This window comes from Copidosoma floridanum, unplaced genomic scaffold (genome assembly GCF_036245765.1).
Source record: "Copidosoma floridanum isolate Cflo_tuat_1 unplaced genomic scaffold, Cflo_Japanese_pri ptg000005l, whole genome shotgun sequence".
Lineage (NCBI taxonomy): Eukaryota > Metazoa > Arthropoda > Insecta > Hymenoptera > Encyrtidae > Copidosoma > Copidosoma floridanum.
The window spans coordinates 719,966-739,770 of NW_028321882.1; the positions used below are offsets into that span (position 1 = coordinate 719,966).

Sequence of the window (19,805 nt, forward strand, 5' to 3'; positions counted from 1 at the left end):
ATTATATATTAATCAGTACTGTTTAACTATTTAATGCTTAAGTACTAACGCTGCTGTAGTAAGTCACAATGAAATATAACTGTTTCGGTAAGGTTATTTGATCTATATCTAATATACTATTAAATAAAAGAAGTTTGCCACATGCTGATCTTTTGGTAACATTACACACGGAAGAATAATTATTACATTCAAAAAGATGTTAAATCAAATGTATAAAAAAAAATTTAAATAGAATTTCGTTCTTTGTCATCAGTTAGTGTACATTTAATAATTTTCTAAGTTGCTATAAAACTTTAATTTTAGGCCTTTTTATAGTTAAAAATCAGGGAACTTTTTGCAATTCCAACAATGTAAAAAAAAGTAATTATCATGAATATAAGAAAATCAATATTATCTCTGACAATCAGATATATAAAGTAAAGAAATTTTCAGGTAAAGTAATTGGAGCAAATATTTTCATCGTTATGCTGCATGATGAATTTATCATTAATTCAAATTTTGCGACGTAAATATTGCGTTCTGTGCATCAATACACGGTATAAAAAACATTTTTGTGTGTATTGAAGAATAGGTGACAGATCATTTTGTAAATTCTAGAACAAAGTTAAAAGTCAAATTATTTATAGTAAAAGACAGAATACATTAATTATAATATTTAGGTACTTACAATCTCCATGCAATATCATAGGACTTGAATATTATTTGTGACATTATCTGTATCTTTACTATTGTTTAAAAGTATAAGTGAAGTAAAACTTTTATGCGTCTTATGTTTCGATTCAAAGACCATGCTTAAATAAGTGAATTAATTTCTTTATAACTTGTAAATTATTGTCAGACGTTCTTATTATATGTATTTTTATATCACTTTTAATATTTTAAAATTATATTCAGTATGTTTTTTGGTATTATTTCTTTTAAAAAACGTGGTAAAAATATTTACTATTTTTTTCAAAACGATAACGTGTCAAAGTTATGAATGAATCTACTTCACTGCAATTTTTTATAATTATCATTGCATGTTAAAAATGTTGTTACATATATTATGGTCCATCAAAATATGCACATAATGATATTATCCTTAGTAACAGTTTATTCTTAGATTTATTTGATCAGACTATTTACTTATTATTTTTTATAACAATAAATGTACATGCAACAAATAAATCTATTAATCTGCAGTTAATTAAGAACATTACTTATTTAGCCACTCAGTCAAAAAAAATTTATAAATTAAACAAGTTGATTTAAAAACATCAGACCTAGATTGCCGGCACGAATATCACGCAGGAAGGAGTAAAGCCCTACTGATATGTACACGCGCGCGCGCTTACATACACACACACACTCACATATATAAATATTTGTAATTTAAATAGCTTCAATATATTCTATAGAGGTAACATTAAATATCTAAGGTTATGTCGCAAGATGTCTCTCGGACAGAACAATATTGCTCAATATTTTATTAAAGATAGTAAAAAAATATAATTATTTTATTGGTATACCCTCGGTAGGAAAAACAGGATTTGCTTAATCAACAACATCGCACCATGGCTACCTTACGTCCCTTGTACCCTGCTTCGTGGATCCCTCGGGCTGCAAAGTGGCCTCGGAGACGATGACACTTTGGGCGCAAAGTGAGCCTACGGGCACAAAGAACAAGTTTTTTGCTTTAATAAAAACGGCATTGGCTTCTCACGCACAATCATGCAAAAATCTCGCTCTATGCGCAAGATTTTTTACTTCGTTCCCATGGTACAATAACTATTATTTCTTACTGTGGGCTTTAAGTGCAACTTCTGCTTTGCTCCCTCGAGCCACACTTTGCGTCCTTGTAATCACTTAAGGCCCACGGGCAGACCAGCTTCTTGCACCCTCTGGGCCCAAAATACCTTTCTGCCCTAGGGCCTGAAGTGATTTACTAGGCTTAAATTGTGCCCACAGGCGCAAAATTGCACTTTGCGCCCCCTGTAATAAAAACATTGTACGTGACTCGGGCTCAAACATACAACTGCACTCTTTGAACGTTTGCTTGCACTTTGTGCCATAGTGACATAATGTACTATTTTTATTCAACTCGAACTATTTTGTATTTTATGATTTAAATTTAGTTATTGATCTTATTGTATTATATTATCTTTATAAAAATGTTTTTTCTCAGATTTTCAAAATCAAGAAGTTCTTGAAGGGAAAAGTAACTTTTATCGAACTCAGATATTTAATATCAAAATATGTTCCAATCTTTTAAAAAACTCTGTTTTATATTAAATTTGTTTTCATACTTTGCAAAAAGTTATATCAGTTTGATTTTCTGCTCTCGTAAATATTTTTTTCCTACCTTGAGCGTTATGGAGAGGCTGGTGTGCTCTCGGTAGAAAAAATAGCATTCGCCATATAAGCGCCATCGCTCCGTGGCTACCTCACATCCCTCGGGCCCTGCTTCGCAGGTCCCTGAGGCCGCAAAATAGCCCCAGAGACGATGGCACTTATCCGACGAAACCTACTATTATACGGTATTTAGATGCTTGGCATTTAAATTCATATGTTGCATAAAAAGTAATAGCAAACATTGTTAGTATTTGTGAAGCAAATGCTAGACCATGTGTTTCATGAACGAGCCATATAATAAAGGTTTCATTTTTTATATCTTAAAAAAGAAAACAATTTTAAATATGATTCATTCAAGATATATATAAACTCAATTCATTCAGAAATTAACGATTTGTACACAAATTATTGCTAAAATGATTCTTTGTTTTAAAAAAATGTCGTTAAAACCACAATTTTATTAAATTATACTTGGTTTTGATAAAAACTAAAATGTACATGATAAATGAAGATAATAACAGTATAATGTATTGGTTAAGTACGTACACAAAATAAATGTACTACGAAATTGAAAAAGTTAATGATCAAACAGTGTTACGTGGGAAAACCGAAAGGTAAGGAGGTGCTTCGCGAGAACGATCAAAACCTTGGAACCTTAAAGACTTTTATTTAAGATACTTATTTATAAGGCAAAGATGCGTGTGTATTCCCCATTGATTTCTTCCTCTGTTGTAGCGCTTTCCTCCCCCGGAAACTTGAGGTCCGATCTTAACTGTCCTGCCAAAATTTTGGCCTCCGATATAGCTATTAATGTTTCCTCCGGTAGGTGTATTACGCCACGGCTCGCTAAATATACTATATCAGCTGCCTTTCTAAATTTTGTTGCGAGTTCTTTAGCTATTTTTTCAAATTCTTTTACCATGTTTGATACTTTGTCCGTTCCTGTTATCAAGTCTGTGACTATTGTTAGTCCTTCTTTCTTTATTTTCCCTGCTTCATCTTCGAATTTTCTCATTTTCTGTATTTATTCTTCGTGATCCCCAAATGTTGAGATCGTTATATGTTACGTTAAATATTTGTTTGTGTCTATTGTAGTAAGAGGTTTTGAAATTATTAATTCTTGTATTTTCTCCTTTTCCGCACCTGTTAGTTGTCCTTGAATTATTTGCACATCTGTGGTGTGACTATATATTCCTTGGCCCACTACTGCTCTGTAGGCTTCTTGCACTTTTTCCCTTGTTTGCAGAACTTCCTCAGTGGCCCGATTTATTTGCTCCGTACATTCGTCCTTTTTTCTTAATGTTACTGTACATTTCCAGCTGGCCTGCCTCTGCGCTCGTAAAAATTGTCTCGCCTCCTCGATCAGCTGGCTCCAATTCACGTACCATATAACTTTCCACGTTGCTGTGGCCGACTGGACTGGACCCAGGTTTTCCACTATTATTCCTGGATTTTTTTTTATTAATTCTACTTCTCCTATTTGTTTTTTCCCTTGTGCGGCTTTCACCCTAAAACAAAAAAGGTGGGTACTTCTCTTTTTTAGTTCTTGTGATTCCCCTTTTTTTTGGATTACTAAAAGAGTTTAGTTATAAGTGGCACCCGTATGTGGTTTCTAATTTCCCTTGTGAAGCCTAACGTTTTGTACAGGCAATGACAAAAGCCTAAGCTATAATCTTATTACGTGAATGAGTTGTATATTGCGGGTCAAGTTGGGAGTATAGCTTTACCTTAACATATCGTGATGTGTTTGCGCAGCTTAAAAGATTTTAAAAAATACATACTACATAGCGAAGTAATTATTAAATTGTTATACGGTTGGGAACGGTAAACAAGTATTCGTTAATTCGAGTTATATGAGGCTGTTTGTCCCAAAATTTTTACAATACTTTTGCTAAAGAGGGAAAAAAGGTTTTTTTTTTGGTTCGTTAAAATGTTTTGAGCACTTTCTTAAAGTTAAATAGCTGCGCCTCTTAGTAAACTCATAAAATCCAAGCCTAGACGTCCTTTCCTAAAGAAAGTGAACTGTACAACATTACTGCACACGTGTTCGGAGCGAGAGAAAGCATGTATTGGCATTTATAAATAACGCGAGCAGATTGTGCCCTCTTCGCTCAGTCGTATTCTATGACTCTGTGTGTTGTTTATAACAGAAAGACGCCCTTATTGCATTGAGTCCTCCGGACTTTTCCTCAGTGCTCTCTGGATCTTTCGTCCGAAAAGTCCTCGTCGTCCGCCGGTTTCAATTTTTGCTTATTTCGTTCGGCTCATTTTTTCTTTACGTAGTCATTTTTTGTTATGATGACTTTTTTTTTGTATAAATATATCTATATACACATCCATAATGTCATCCTTTTATTCCGATTTGACGGGTTTCATGAGCCGGGTTCGGGATTTTGCGCTTTTGAATCGCGATAGTTTGCGCCAGCCCGGGTTTAAGGTTACCGATGGGAGTATGTGTGCCATTCTGGATGGGGCCACATTGGAGGAGGCGTTGATGTGCCTCCAGTGTAATCATGTAAGTGTCTCTTGTTTTTTTTTTTTTTTTTTTCGTACCAATTAGTACCTTGAGCGTGACCGTATGTAACTTCCTTGTTTTTCTCCTTTAGTCCGTGGTGTTGTATGTTTGCCGACGGGTGCCGTCCGTCGGGCGCGTCCGTGGGGCCCAGCTCGTGGTGGTTGAGGGGCAAACTGCGTTTTCCCCCATTATCTGCCCGACCCACGGGGCGGTGAGTATCCTGTTTGATGTAACTCGTTGTTTATTCTCTCTCTCTTCTTTTTTTTTTCTCTTTTTTTTTTTGAGTGCGTCTTGTGATCTTCCTGGTTTTCTCTCATTCTTGTGTTGCAGTTGGGGACGCGGTTGGTCGTGGACCCCTTCGAGTTCTTCGGCGTCCCTTGTCCTTTTTGTCAGTCCGGGTGGCCGACCGACGCTGTACCTCTGCCAGTGCAGAGGTACAAGTATCGTGAGGGAGTCGTCTGTTGCGACGTCTACTGTCCTTCTGGGCAGTTGTTCGTCGCAGTTTTCCAGGACTGTCCCCGAGGTCCACTTTTGCTTACCCCCGGTCGAATAGTCCATACCCGCTGTGACGTCCTGGAGTCAGGGGCGTCTTATGCCATGGCCTTGGGTTGTACGTGCCATGGGACTTTTCTCGTGTTGGTGATTGATGTGGTGGCAGACGATCCCGGGGGATTTCCCCTGGAAGGGTGGCCCTGCATACGCGTGAGTGTTGTCTTCTTGTATGTTATTAATTATTAATTTCCTATCGGCTTACATCGACTTTTTTTTTCTTTTTTTTTTTTTTTTTTTTTTTTTTTATCTATAGGTCCAGCCTGCTGACGGTAGACTCTTTGTTGTAAGTAGGAAGGCTGTGGCACCCCCTTCTTGCGCGAGCTGCCGCGGCATTCTCGGTGCAGTGCCGACGCCGGGACCCGCAAATCCAAAAGCTCTACCGCGTCGGTCCCGTGGGTGGGGACGGAGACAGGAAGATGCTTAAATGGTTCCGTAAAAAAAATAAAACAAAAATAAAATAAAATAGAAAGTAAGAAAATAAAAAAATTTATTGAAATCAACTGCCTCAGAGTTTTATTGTATTGCCAATCCGTTTTTTTTTTTTGACGCCGTTCTGTTATATAACTTTTATTTTAGTTTAGAAAAAATTCAGTTTTGTTTTAATTTTTGGTTCGTAATGATTCATACCTTAATTTGAACGAAACACGCACATTAGTTCATTAGCATACTTCATCATTCATGATGTACAAGTTTTTATATTCACACATCTATATATGTCTTATGCATTCGATTTGCAATAGCGTGCATAATTGGTAAAAAAAACTCCATTCATTACTTTATCAAAATACTCGCTTTAGTTTGATACAATTTGTTTTTTTTTTTTTTTTTGTTTTTCTTTTTTTTTTTTTTTATTACTCTTCATATTTATTACATTAGTCATCGCTTTTTTTCTTGTGATTAACAAATTATTTTTATGAGGTAGCGCCATACGCCCTACTTTTGTTCAGCTTGCGTATTTAGGCATATTGATGCCCTACACTATTTGTTTATCGATTCCTCAATGGTATTGCTTGTATCATTGCCTGTATATTTGTTGATCTAACTCCTACATTTCCCTTTTTTTTTTTTTTTTTTAATACTTCCCTTCTCTTTCCCATTTCCCACTTATATTTTCGCGCGCGTTTAAAGGCCGCTAAAACTTTATCGTAAGCCTACTTGATCCCTTTTTCCCTGAAATATTTTCGCGCCGCGTCCGGGGGCCGCGAAAATTAAAGCGAAGTCGAATGTTTAATTCCGAACTTCCGTGTTGTTCACCCTGTTGGCATTTTCTGGCGGTGCCTTTACCATGCATGCTTTTTTGATCTTATCTACATGCGATACTCTTATTTCGTCACCTCTCTGTAGTTTTACGTTTTTGTTAATATAATCGATACCTGTAATTTCATACGGGCCCTTGTATAGCGAATCATATTTACCTTTCGATGGCTCTTTCAACACATAAACCATTTCTCCCTCCAAAAAATATCTTGAATTCAGTTTGCGGTCGTAGTAATATTTTGATCTATATTTCGCTTGAACTTGGTTCATTGCCGCGATGGTTCTCATTTCTGTCATGGTTTTAACTAATTCTTATAAATATTCGTTTGAAGTTTGGCCCTTGGGTGGTAATTTAATGCTAGCCAGTGTTCTGGCTCTTTGTCCGAAAACTAGTTCGTGTGGTGAGTATCCCGTGCTCTGATGGTCCGTGGTGTTGTATGAGTGCATACACATTGGTAAATGTTCGTCCCAGTGATCATTTTTCTCTACGTAGGCCTTGATATACTCCGTAAGAGTGTGATGCATGCGTTCGATGGCACCGTTTGTTTGTGGGTGGAAAGCTGTGCTGCCTATTTTGTCTATTTTAAACAACCTTGCGAACTCGTCCATGCTTTTGTTCATAAAGTAAGTGCCTCGGTCCGATAATAAATGCTCTGGCGGCCCGAAGTACGCTATAAATTTATCTGTAATCGTTCTTACCGTTTCTTCAGCCGTTGCCCTTTTTACCGGTGCGAGGACGATAAATTTTGTTAGCCAGTCTTGCATAGACAATATACAGGATGACTTGTCTCACATCCGGGCGCATATTCCTCCAGTAGTAGTCTTTGGCGATCCTGTTATATGTTTTATTCATTCCCCTATGCCCGCCTATTGCCGCTTCGTGGTATTCTCTAATAATTTTAAATCTTTGATCTGCTGGTGGGATTACTAGAGTATTCGAATGTAGTACTGCTGCTAGTCTAATGTCTTTCAATGTTTCCTCAAAGGTATCGACAAAGTATCCCCACTGGGTTAGATTGAGGATCGCTAGGTCTCTAATGATGTCAATAGTTTTGATCTCATTTGCTATTATCACCTCTTTGAGGGCCTTAATGCATTTTTTAATGTTTGATTTAAGCGCCGTTTCTTCGAAATGCTGCTTTACATACATGTGCATAATTTTTATTCTTCTTGCCTTTGTCATTTTAGTTTCTCCTACGCTTCTTTGTTCGTTGTTCATGCGAGTTGGATTAATGTATCCTCTCTCATGCAGCGCATCTATGGCCTCTGTGTTGGGTACTGCTTCTGTTATTGTCATAAACGCTAGATTGTCTAAGTACTTAAATGGATGGCCCTCGATCCTATTTAGTTTTTGTAGTAAGGGTGAGTCTTCCCCTTCTTTTGGTGCCCATGGTGGCCTTACCGTTGGTAGGCGTGTTCTGCACACTCTATATTTTTCCATCGAGGGTGAGTGCATGATTGTGTTGGTTTCATTCTCATTCTCTGTTTCGTATAGCGCGTCATTCAACTCGTTGGCTTGCTCTACCTCCTTCTCTACTGCGCTTTCATTGCTGTCGTCATCGCTGCTCGTTTGCTGTCCACTCTCTCCTTGGTTCTCCGTATGTTTACTTAAATCAGCTGTTCTTTCGGAAGGGTCTTGCTCTTTATCTGAATTACTTCTGTCCTCTTTTCCTCGCTTGCCTCTGTCTATTCTTTTGCCTGGCTCGGACACATGCTTACGCTCCTTGCTTCTTTCACTACTGCTACGGTCTTTCCATGGTGGCTCTACCTCTGACTCATATTCTATATTTGTCGCACTGGAAATTTGTATAAGAGGCGTGTAATGTGCATTTTCACCTATGCCTTCTAAATGTAAGTGGCCATATTCAGTGTCTGTCGTTGCGATATAATGAGTGTAAATGTAATTTCCGTTAGTCAATGCTAAATGTAAACAAATGTTTTTCCTGAATTCCTGAGAGAACAGATAAGTACAATCTCTGTTCCCGTACATTGTTTGCGACTCCAAAATTTCTTTTGTTTCTTTCGGCTCTTTGCATTTTTGTAATAAGTTAGAGTTGCGTAGAATTGCCCGTAATTCCTTAGCCGAGATATCTAGATCGTATAACCATATAAGGCTGTGGAACAAACAGTTCCCGGGTGAGTCTGATGGTATTTCCGATATTTTTTCCAGGGTACTATCAGGTTGTGCGCATTCTAAAGTTTCTCTTCGCGTTTTGTCTTTTAAATATTCTAGCCACTTATCTTGGGGTGGAACTTTATTGGACTGCTCATTGCATTGATTTTGTGCCGTATTTTCATTTTCCTCTGACTGGGCCATATTCTCCCCGTTATGGGCGTTTTTGTTTACTTTTTCTCTTGTGTGTAGCGCTGCTTTGTCTGTCGTTATAGTCTCGCTAGGTTCCCACATATCTATCCTTATTCCCAGTCTGCATTCTACATCTCGCTTTTTAATGTCGATCATTACCAGAGCCCGTAATTCATCGGACCTTCCCTCTAATAAATCATGTATGTTCGGCTCTTCTCGTTTATCTGTTGAAAATTCTTGCGCTTGTTTTATACTTTCTTCTTTATCTCCTATATCAGTTCCCTGTTTTTCTGTAATTAATTCTTGATTTTTATTTGTAACGCTAGGTAATGGTGTGTCACAATTAGCCATTATTATTTCTTTCGACGGATTCGTCATCAGCTCTGTAGTTGAGAAGCACTGTTTCTGTCTATGCAAAGTGTCAAGTTGTCGTTTACGTGCTTTTCGTAATTTTTCTTTTTGCTGTAATATTGCTGGCGTGCTTGTAGCAGTTATTCCTTTTCGAAAGCCCGGTTCTTTCTTAATGTAGCCTAATTTTCTGTCTGCTGGCCCCTGTGAAATAAATTCCCCTTTCTCTGTAACATCGCGTATTTTCAACTCGTTTTGATTCCGTAGTGCTTGCGGCAGCGGCGAATACCTTTTGCTAGGCTCCTCTGATTCGGAGTCCGCATCGCCGTTTTCTTGACCTTCTGTTCCCATATCTGAATTTTTTTCAATATTTTTACCCTGATATCGTTTCTTTTTCTGTATTACGACGTTCGAGTTTTCTGAGTCGGTGCAGCGGATTTTTTTTTTTCTGATTACCTTGAATTCTTTTCTTAAGAGTTGCCCGTATTTTATATATGCGCGCCGGTGGTCCGCTGCTATCGGCCAGTTCTTCATTCTCTTGTTCGTCTGCTAGCTGATATAGCTCTTGGCGTGGCCGTTCGGGATTCACTTCCCCTTCTTGTAATATTGGGTTTCGTGATAATGCGTCGGGTGGTCTGTTGTTTACGCCTGGGCGGTTTATGACTTCGAACTCATATCCTCTCAGTTCCGCTTTGAGCCTGTTGAAACGAATGTCTGGTTTCTTAGACGAGTGAAAGTGTTTAAGCGGCTCGTGGTCTGTGACCACCGTTAACTTGTGTCCATATAGATATGGTCTAAATTGCTCTTTTGCAAATACGATCGCCAATAATTCCTTATCGTATTTCGGGTAGCGTAGTTCGCTCCCATTAAGGCAGCGGGACGCGTACTCGCACGGTCTATCTTTTCCGATTTCTCCCTGACTAAGGATCGCTCCAAATGCGTACTCTGATGCATCCGTTGTAACGATAAAAGGTTTTTCTAAATCCGGGGCGATGAGTACAGGTCCGCTGCACAATGTATCCACAAGAGTTTTAAATGCCTGCTCCTGCTGATCCCCCCATTCGAATTTCGTGCCCATTTTTAAGAGATTTGATAGGGGTTGGGCAATTCGTGCATGATTTTTGATGAATCGGCTGTAATAGCCTACGAATCCTAGGAATTGTTTTATCTTTTTTGCATTTGTTGGTTGAAGGTAATTTCTAGCTGTCTCAAGTTTCTTTGGGTCAGTCATTAGTTGTCCGTTGCCTATGATGTAACCGAGCACTTTCGCTTTTTTTTTCAAGAATTGACATTTTTTTGGTTCGATCGTGAGATTTGCAGCTGCTAGCCGTTTCAACAGTTTCGTAAATCGTTTCCCATATTTTTCAAGGTCAGGGGCAAATACCATTATGTCGTCGAGATAAACTTCTATTTCATGGCCTTGTAATCCTGCTAGTGCTAGTACGATAGCCCTTAGAAATGTGTTTGGTGAGTCCTTGCACCCCATAGGCATCCTTTTGTATTAATAGTGCCCGTCTGGGCCCGAAAATGCGGTTTTATGTGCATCATCTTCGTGTATTTCTGCCTGAAAAAATTCTGATTTGAAGTCCACTACCGTGATGTAACGTGCTGATGCTAGATTCTCTAAAATGTCACTCTGAAACGGTAGCAGATAACATGACCCTACTGTGACTTCGTTTAGTAGTCGAAAGTCTGTGACTACTCTTACTCTTTTTTCATTGTTTGGCCCCGGTTGTTTTGCCACTATCCATGTATTTGAGTTATGCGGGGAGGTGGAGGGTTTAATTATCCCTTGTTCGAGCATTTTTTTAATTTCGACTTTCATTTGATCCCTTATTGCTGGTAGATATCTGAATCTTTTCGCTACGATGGGTTTATCCGACGTCGTTATAATTCGGTGTTTTATCAGGTGTGTTGCCTTGAGAGGCTCACCGTCGAGGCCAAATACATAAGGGTTTGACTCGATCAGTCTTCTTACGTGTTCTATTTCTTCATAGTTGCAACCTGCTGTGTCTACGAGTTGCATTATCTTATTCACCCGTTTTTGTATCTCTGTGTCTCTTCTTTGTCTTTCAAAAAAATCTCCGTTTCTTCTTCATCATTCCTTATTTCTTCATTAAATAATCTTATAACTGCTTCCCCCCAGCTTTCGACATTGTCCCCTTCAACGTTTTTTGAGTGTTTTCGATAGATTTCTTCGTACTTTAGCAGCTCTACTTCCGGAACAGGCACGAATTTTATTTCGTCACTCACATTATTACATTCTGCGACTATTTTCCCATTTATATTTCTGGTAATAAAATTTCCAAATAATATTCCTTCCTCCATCTCTTGGAGGGGCATCCAACCATTTTCTAATTCATTTCTGTTTTTTTATTTGCGCATGAATTATTTGTCTCGATTTCGCAGGTATTTTGAAGCACTCCGGCTTTAACAGTGGTATCTCTACATCATCAAATTTAATCATATTCTCGGTGGCGCTTATCTGGCCCTGGTATCTCTTAAAAGTATTTCACCCTATGATTCCTTCCGCGTCAATTGGGAAGTCATGGGAGACAACATGTAATGTGCCAATCCGTGCAATTGAGCCTGTACTGTGCCCAATGTTTTGCGTGCTCCGTGAGTCACGGCGATAATAGCTACTCGATACCTACTGTCTATCAGCATGTCTGTGCTAAGAAAATTTTCCTTTATAATCGAAATCTCTGCGCCTGTATCCGCATAAAAAGTTGCTTTTCCATTTTTTAACTGTGGTCCTTGTAACTGGACCGATGGTGGCCTACGCCCTGTTTTTGCTAAATTTATAGTTATTTTACGGAGCTGCTCTATTTCGTCGTCACCCTCTGAAAGCTTGGGTTCGTCATTCTCTATGTGTGTGTCCGGTGCCCTTATCTGATTACTCTTTTTGCGGGCCCTCCTGCCTTTCCTTGTGCGTTTGCCTCCTTGCTGTGTAGGAGTATCTTCGCGTTTTGCTTTATTACGTTCTTCTCTTTCCCGCGTTGCGTCATTGCTTGGGCTGTTGTGTGTTTCTACCTCCAATACTTCTTGCTCCGCTTTCTGCGGCCTCTCTCTCACACATTCTCCTTCGCTGGACACTCTTTTCTCCGTCTCTTTCTTTAATTCATGCTCGGCGTTTGGGGAGCACGCCGAACATCTTGCGAGTTTAAAGCTGCCGGTACGTCCCTCCTATTGTCAGGGCCGTATGCGTTGTTTTCTCGATGCTGTGGGCCCCTATCCTGTGGCGGCTCTTGCCTAATTGGGTCCCTATTATAGCCGTCCCTACTGTCTTGATTTTTATAGTTGTTCCCATAACGGTTGAATGATTCCCTGTTGTTGTTATTATACTGGTCACTGTAGCCGCGGTTAGTGTAATAATTACTCCCTGTAGGGTTGTAGTTATTATACCTGTTATTGTAATCATTCCTGTCATAGTAGTTGTTATTTCTATTATTGTAATTGTTATTTCTGTTATTGTAGTTATTATTCCTATAATTGTGATTATTACTCCTGTTATATTGTTCCGCTGGGCCATTATTATAGCCCCTGTTGTAATTATTGTGATTATTGTTATTAAAGTTATCATTTTTACCCCTATAATCATAGGCATTTCTGTTGGTATGGGTATTATTCATGGGTTGGTTATTTCTCTCATTTCGCCGTCTTTCCTCTTCCTCTATGTCTTGCATACATAAACGACAGTCTCTCGCATAGTGTCCTGGTCTCTGACAATAATTGCAATTTCCTTTTAACTCTCTTCCGTTGTCTCGCGAAGTTTTTTTGTCATTGATTACTGCTAGTGATTTTCAACATTCCTTGACTGAATGCCCGGTTCGGCCGTCGCAATATATACAGCGTTTTACGTTTGCTGCCGTCTCTTGTGCCCCGTTAGTGGTTTCTGTTGTGTTATCTTCTTTACTTGCTAGGTTTACTAGTGACCCTCGCTCGGTTGTTGCCTTATTGTATGCAAGCAGTGCACTTACTGGTATTGCGTGCCGTAGACTGAGGTCACTCTCTATTTTTAATGCCTCTATGATTGCTTTACAGAGTCCTCGGATTTAAGCTTGTGATTTTGCACCTGTATGTTGGGTGCAACCCATATGTAAATTGTTTGACTGCTTCTGCCTCCACGCTTTCCTTTCGGACCTGCTTTTGAATCGGCAGTAAGCTTGGATTCGAATCGTGCAGCATCGTGAGCCTGTTATATAATCGCTGTACCCTTCCGCCGTAATCTTCTATCGATTCCCGATTTTGCTGTCTGATTATCTTCAATTGTGCCATTAAAGTGTCCGAATTATTTATACTCCCATATCTGTTCGAAAGTTCCCGAATAAATTCCTGAACTGTGCTGAATAGAACCAATCTAGGCGCGAAATGCTCAGCTGCTTTTCCCTTTAGTCTGCTTGCAATGGTTCCAAGGAAAAATAATTCATATTCTGGACCGATCATTTGAGCAGTCATTCTTACCATTCTTTCGAATAGCGGCAGATCGATTGGGTCGCCGTCGAAGAACGGGATGCTATTTGCCATGTGGCTGAGCGTGGGCAGAATGTTTTGTTGTAAATTCTGCGATCTGCGTGGATGGTTATGATTACCCGTAGCTTGCATATTTTTTGTATATAGGCCCATGGTTGGTGCTATATTGTCCCTATCCCTATGTTCATTAAAATCGGTCCAGTATGTGTAATTATTAGTCAACGGTGGTTCTGCTGCCATAGACACGAATCCCTTTATTTTTCCAGGTTCTTTGTTCATATCTCTTAATCCGTCCCACAGATGTTGAGCATGTAAGTCTCGTCCCGGAGTTTCTTGTGCCTTGATATTCGTAACGGGGTGTAACGTGAATCGGCCGCTCTTGTTTCTCTGGCATGCTCCATTGTGTTGATAACATATTTGTTTTGTTTTTTCGAGTTCCGCGTATTTCTTCAGTTTCCCTTAAGCTTCGCTCGATGACTCGTTCGTCAAAGAGAGGGTCCATTTCTTTATTTATACGTCCTGTGTTTGCGTTTGTGTCACACAATATATCACTTTGATCCCTTATCGTCGGTGACGGATTTCGGCTAGTCTCTGTGTTTGACTCATGTGGCACGTTCACTTCCTCTGCTCTTTTTGGTTTTGCTTTTATCTTTGAAAATAAACTCATAACTATCGCTTTTGTTTCTTCGTCCAGGGCGTCTAGTTTCTCGCACCCCTCGGGTTCCAGCTCCAATTCTAACATTCGTTCCGTCATATTTTCCTTTTGTTGTTTACTATTGGGCTCTGGCCTGTACAAGTCTGCCGTCATATTATTACTTGGGCCTTCGCTATCACTCTCTGACTCATGGATAATGTCGCGTAGATGAATCATTTTTTCCCTTTTATCTTCTTTTTCTTTTTTTTCCTCTTTTATATATGTATTTCTATGTGTCGGATCCTCCTTTTTGGTTCTGATAAGGTGTATTTATTCTCCTAGCAACGGGGCTGCGTTTAATTACCTGTGTCGCAGCTTAACAATAATCGGATGGAAAGAGTAGTGACAGGCGAGATAAAAAAATAAAAGAGCAGCGTTCGTCTTTCACTAGCTCTCTTTAATTTTGTGTCCTTTCTTTGTTAAGTGATAAATAGGGAGAAATATTATTTTAGGAATCTTCCTATATCTGTAAAAGCCTACTTATAAATTCCCTCTGTTTTATGTTTGATATGCCCAAATTTTCCTAATCTGCTGTTTATTTAAGTCTGTTGTTTCGCACGATTTCTCTTCGGGTTCTAAGAGTGAAAAAAAAACGCCAAACACGGGGAGTGGACGTGAGGTATAAAATTAATTTTATTATAAATGGACTTACGTTCTCGTTGATATGCGCACCAGTAGAAATAAGATTTTGAAAATCATCTCTTTCCAGCGCTCGCCGCTTGTCTCCTTGATCCTTGATCCTTGAATATATATATTCATGTGCGTGTGTGTGTGTGTGCTGGACAGGATTACAAACCCATGTGAATAATAATCGAGAGTTAGGACACAATGATAAAAGTAATTCTTCATGTGACATGCATTGCTTATACTTTATGTTATTTAGTTAATTTTTAATCACAGCATATATTCCATCAGTATCATCATTTATCTTATTTAGTGATAAAAACGTTATCTTAGTGTAATTTAACTTTTATGAAAAAAACACAACTTATTTAGAACTCATTAACCTACCCATTAGTTTCATCAGAATTTTCATTTTTCTTATTATGTCTGGCAGAGTAAATTTTCCTCCAACCCAGTCCTTGGAATTTTTAAAAATGCAGCTAAGGTCTATTGACATTATTTTTTTATCCACCAGTTTGTATTTTGTTTCAAATGGATTTTAAGTGATTTGTCCTTATCATTTGATTGTTGTGGTACATAGAAACAAAGTTTGCGCGTAATCTTATCTTTAATACCTTAACTACACTTCTCTAATTATTATACATACAACGACTTTATGTATAAGATCAACAGATTACCTCACTCAGCTGAAGCTTTGTGAAAGTCATGCCAGGTTTTGCCAAATTTTTCCCTAATCTACGCCACGCTGGAACCCTGCCTGTAGTGAAGCTTAAACCAGATTATTTTAATTAGCAAACAGACTTTTTTCCAATCAGATAGGAACTGAAAATTTTGCCTACGTAAACAGACCATAAAATTATAACAAATTTTTTAAAATAAAATAATTTTCTAAGAAACGCTCTTCAGTTAAACAGTACAAAAAAATGCTCCTTTTTAATTTACATTTCTCACTTACCAACATAATAACATTTTTACACAATTCATGCTATTAAGTAACTTTAATGTTTAAATACGACTAACTTAAAATACGAAAGTACACCAGACACATACCACGACGCTACAGCTCTGTTAACTGCACTGTTGTTTTCGATGGCTGCCTTGAAAATACCGTATCATCAATTAAAAGCGCTGAGAGGTCTCTCAAAATTCAACGAGTTGGTAGCTGCGAGATCAACTTTGAAGCACACACTCGTATAATAATTTTGCAAGAAAAATTTCTAACCAATGAAAGTAACAAGCGACGTCTAATAAGATTTTTATGTTCTAAGTTAAATGAAATCGAATGTAAAACGGTAATTGTGGAAAAAGACGCAGATTTTCCGATAGTAGAAATAGTGACAGAATTGTCAGTACTCAAGAATAGCGTAGCTGTCATAAAGGAAGCCCGTGATTTGTTGGCGTTGTTAACTTAGTTGTCACCGAGAGACAGTATATATTTGATAGAACCGAACAACAGAGGGGCAACTTGGTTGATAGACAACAGAGTCAGTTTTTTGCACAACTATTTAAGTTGGTATATTTTATTTATCCGCGCTTTCTCGGGTTCGAATATAACGTTTTGTTTTTACAAGCAGTATAAGAATAAAATTTTTAGAATATTACGAAATGATGACGTGATTGAGTTATTGATATATTTTATGACGACCATGCTGCAAAAAGACAAAAAATGGCATCGTAATGTCGAAAAAGATGTATACTAATGAAGAGAGTGGCAAGTCACTGGAAAAATTCTGATATGTGGTAAATTGTATTAAAACTTAAAAAAGTTTCGTAACTAAATTTGTATCAAAGCTAGGTGTTAAAAATACCTACAATTTAAGCGCTGAAAAAAGTTCTTAGGACCCTCATGGTTGTAATTGAATGTCTAAAATTGACAATTTTTGGTGGTTTTAATTTTTTTGTAGGAAGAGTTGTTGACCGATTGGAACTTAAAAAAATAATTTGTCTTCGTCTCTTCAAGCGCTACTTAGACTATGTTATTTTTTTTGCATCAAAAATCGCCAAAAAAAATCTGTTTTACGGACCTTTTGGACGTTTTTGGCTTTTCAAAAATATACTCAGCTATTTTAGATTTTTTTCTAATAATTATCTTGCAGAGGATTTTTTTGAAAATATGGGGTCAAATACGCTCACTCGCCTCTGTGTGTGTGTGTGTGTGTGTGTTTTATTTAGTTCGTGTACATAAGTTGGACAAGGATTAAAATTAATCCTTTTTCTGTAATAAAATTATAATCATAATTGCTAATACATTCTTTACTGTGATTATAAATATTAATTTTTACTTTTTTATTTTTCATCGCGTCGCGACGCGTCGCTTGGAAGGTAGGAGGTCCTATTTCATACTTCCCCTGAGAAAGGTTCCACGTCGGATTTGCCCTACAAAGGTCTCACTTCAAATTCGCTTAAAGAATGGTCACATTTTAGATTTGCTCTAAGTAAATTTTATTTTAGCTGAGCACTAACAAAAGATATATTTCAGCTGAGAATCAGAAAAGCATTTTTCTTGGCTCAGCGCTAAGAAAGTGTCAAGAAAAAGCCTATTTTAGCGTAATCAACAATATAATTAACTAGGTCATTGAATGGTACCTAATTAAAAAAAAGCTTCGTTTTAACAGGTAGTATAACTTTCAGCGAGAAACAATTTATGAAGAAATATGTTTTTTATCGCTTGCTATAACTTTTATTGAATACATTCGTTCATTAAATACGTTCTGTAACGTGGTTTACTTTAATTGTTTATTTTGTTCAATGTTTAACTATGTACGAATAATCTAGAAAAGCTTTTTGTTTAGTAAGACACAAATCCGTGGCATAATTTCCTCAATATATAAAGCTATGTCCCAAAAATCATCGTAATTGGTAGCCGTAAAAACTGCTCAACCGATTTTGCTGACATTTTTCATACTAATTCTTGACACTCCCTCGGTGATTTTTGCATGTTTTTAATGGTTTTTTCTAAAAAAAATTGATAACAATTACAATAACTAGCTCGAAGATTTGCAAAAAATGCTAGCTTTCCACTTTAGTTGTGTAGGATCTGCTAGGTAGTGTCGAAGCAAAACTGAAGCCATCTGCATTCAAAGTCAGTAAGTCTGGTGATAATATTCCCCATAAAATATCAATTACTATTGTCAGTCCCTGAAAATACGTCAAGAGCAGAATTAGTCATGCAGCTAAGTATTCTGACTACAATTGACACTCTTACTTTCTATAATGAGCAAGCGACCTCAGCCGATTTGCACCCTGGATCACTAAGATGACAGAGTGCCACGTAAAAAAGGTATTTAAAATCCCGTCCCTAGCGAAATACCATGAAACGTCCGTCCAAAGCACTACTAGCCCCACTGCCTTAGGGCATAATGTATGTTCTTTCAACCATCCTAGTACTGTCAAAGCACCTCTTGGTACATCAGCAAGCCAAGAAAAAACCGCTGAGGAGTTAGGGCAGCAACATCTGCTGGAAACATCATCAGCCTCCTCGGTGGTTCGTCTTAATGGCATACCCATGAAGACTACTCTTTATTTCTCTGAGCTTAGAACTATGTTTATGTTTATGTTTTCTTATTTTTGTGCTATGTATTGTATACGATTTTGATACTCCTGAATTGTAAACAAAACAAACTCATGCATACAGACAGGGGACCGAAATAGCTATGTAACAATTATCAACGATGCTTCCCTTTACTGCATGACAGCCTGCATATGAGAATCGTACTTCGGGCGTCACGATTTACATGATCACTAAAGTACTAATAATGCTGCTAATTGAACACTATAAATACAAGTATTTAATACTAAGAACTTAAAGTGTTAAATGATAAAACAAATCTCTTTCTGTGTTTGGTTTTTAAATATCAAAAAATACAGAGTATTTTTGTAAAAACGTTTTTAAGTAGATGACTATTAAAAGATTGAAGAGAAGGTTCAGGGATATTAGCGTGGTACCAGTAGTGCCAAAAATTTGTAAAAGACTGTTTTCCCAGAAAATTTAATGCCTCTGCTTTTAAGAAAATAACAAAGAATGTTTTTGAGATTAAGGAAAAAGAGCATAGACTTTGTCCTGACTCGAGAGAAAGGCATATTTTTCGTCTGGATTCAAAAAAAGGGCAAAGTTCTCGCCCAGGATCAGTAAAAAGATATTGTTTTTGTTTGAGATAGAAAAAAGTCATAGTTTTCGTTCGGGCTCGAGAAAACGGCATAGTCTTCGTCTGGGACCAGAAAATGGCGTAATTTTCGTCTGGACTAGAAAAATGGCAGAGTCTTCACCTGGGATGTCGTGAGAGTATAGTTTGCATCCAGGGGCAAATAGAGCATAGTCGTCGTTTGGAGCATCGATATGGAACTTCCTGAGGCCGTTAAATTGATTTTACAGAATAATGAAAAGTTTTTCTGACCAAATCTAGCGTACATTATATTTATCAACTCACTAAACCTGAACCTAAAATCTATTATGACCTTAAAAGTCAGTATTTTTATCTTTGTCTATCATACTGCTTGATAATAGAAAATATAAAATATGAATTCTAAAATCTGTTTGTATTTTTTAACTACATGTCTTTATTACCTGGTCACTTCCAAATGTATATTCCACAACTCCAAAAATCTTAAAACCTGACATTTCGAAGACAATTTATCAATACACATATGTGTGTCTTAATTTATTTTTAGATGACATTTGTCTCCTTGAGCTTATTAGTTCTGTCTTT

The 19,805-nt window shown here is 37.7% G+C and overlaps 1 protein-coding gene across 2 annotated transcripts in view; it reads left to right on the forward strand.

The window, feature by feature from the left end:
* Positions 1 to 19,805, forward strand: part of pps (protein partner of snf) — a 285,519-nt gene that overhangs the window by 163,982 nt on the left and 101,732 nt on the right. The window lies entirely within an intron of this gene.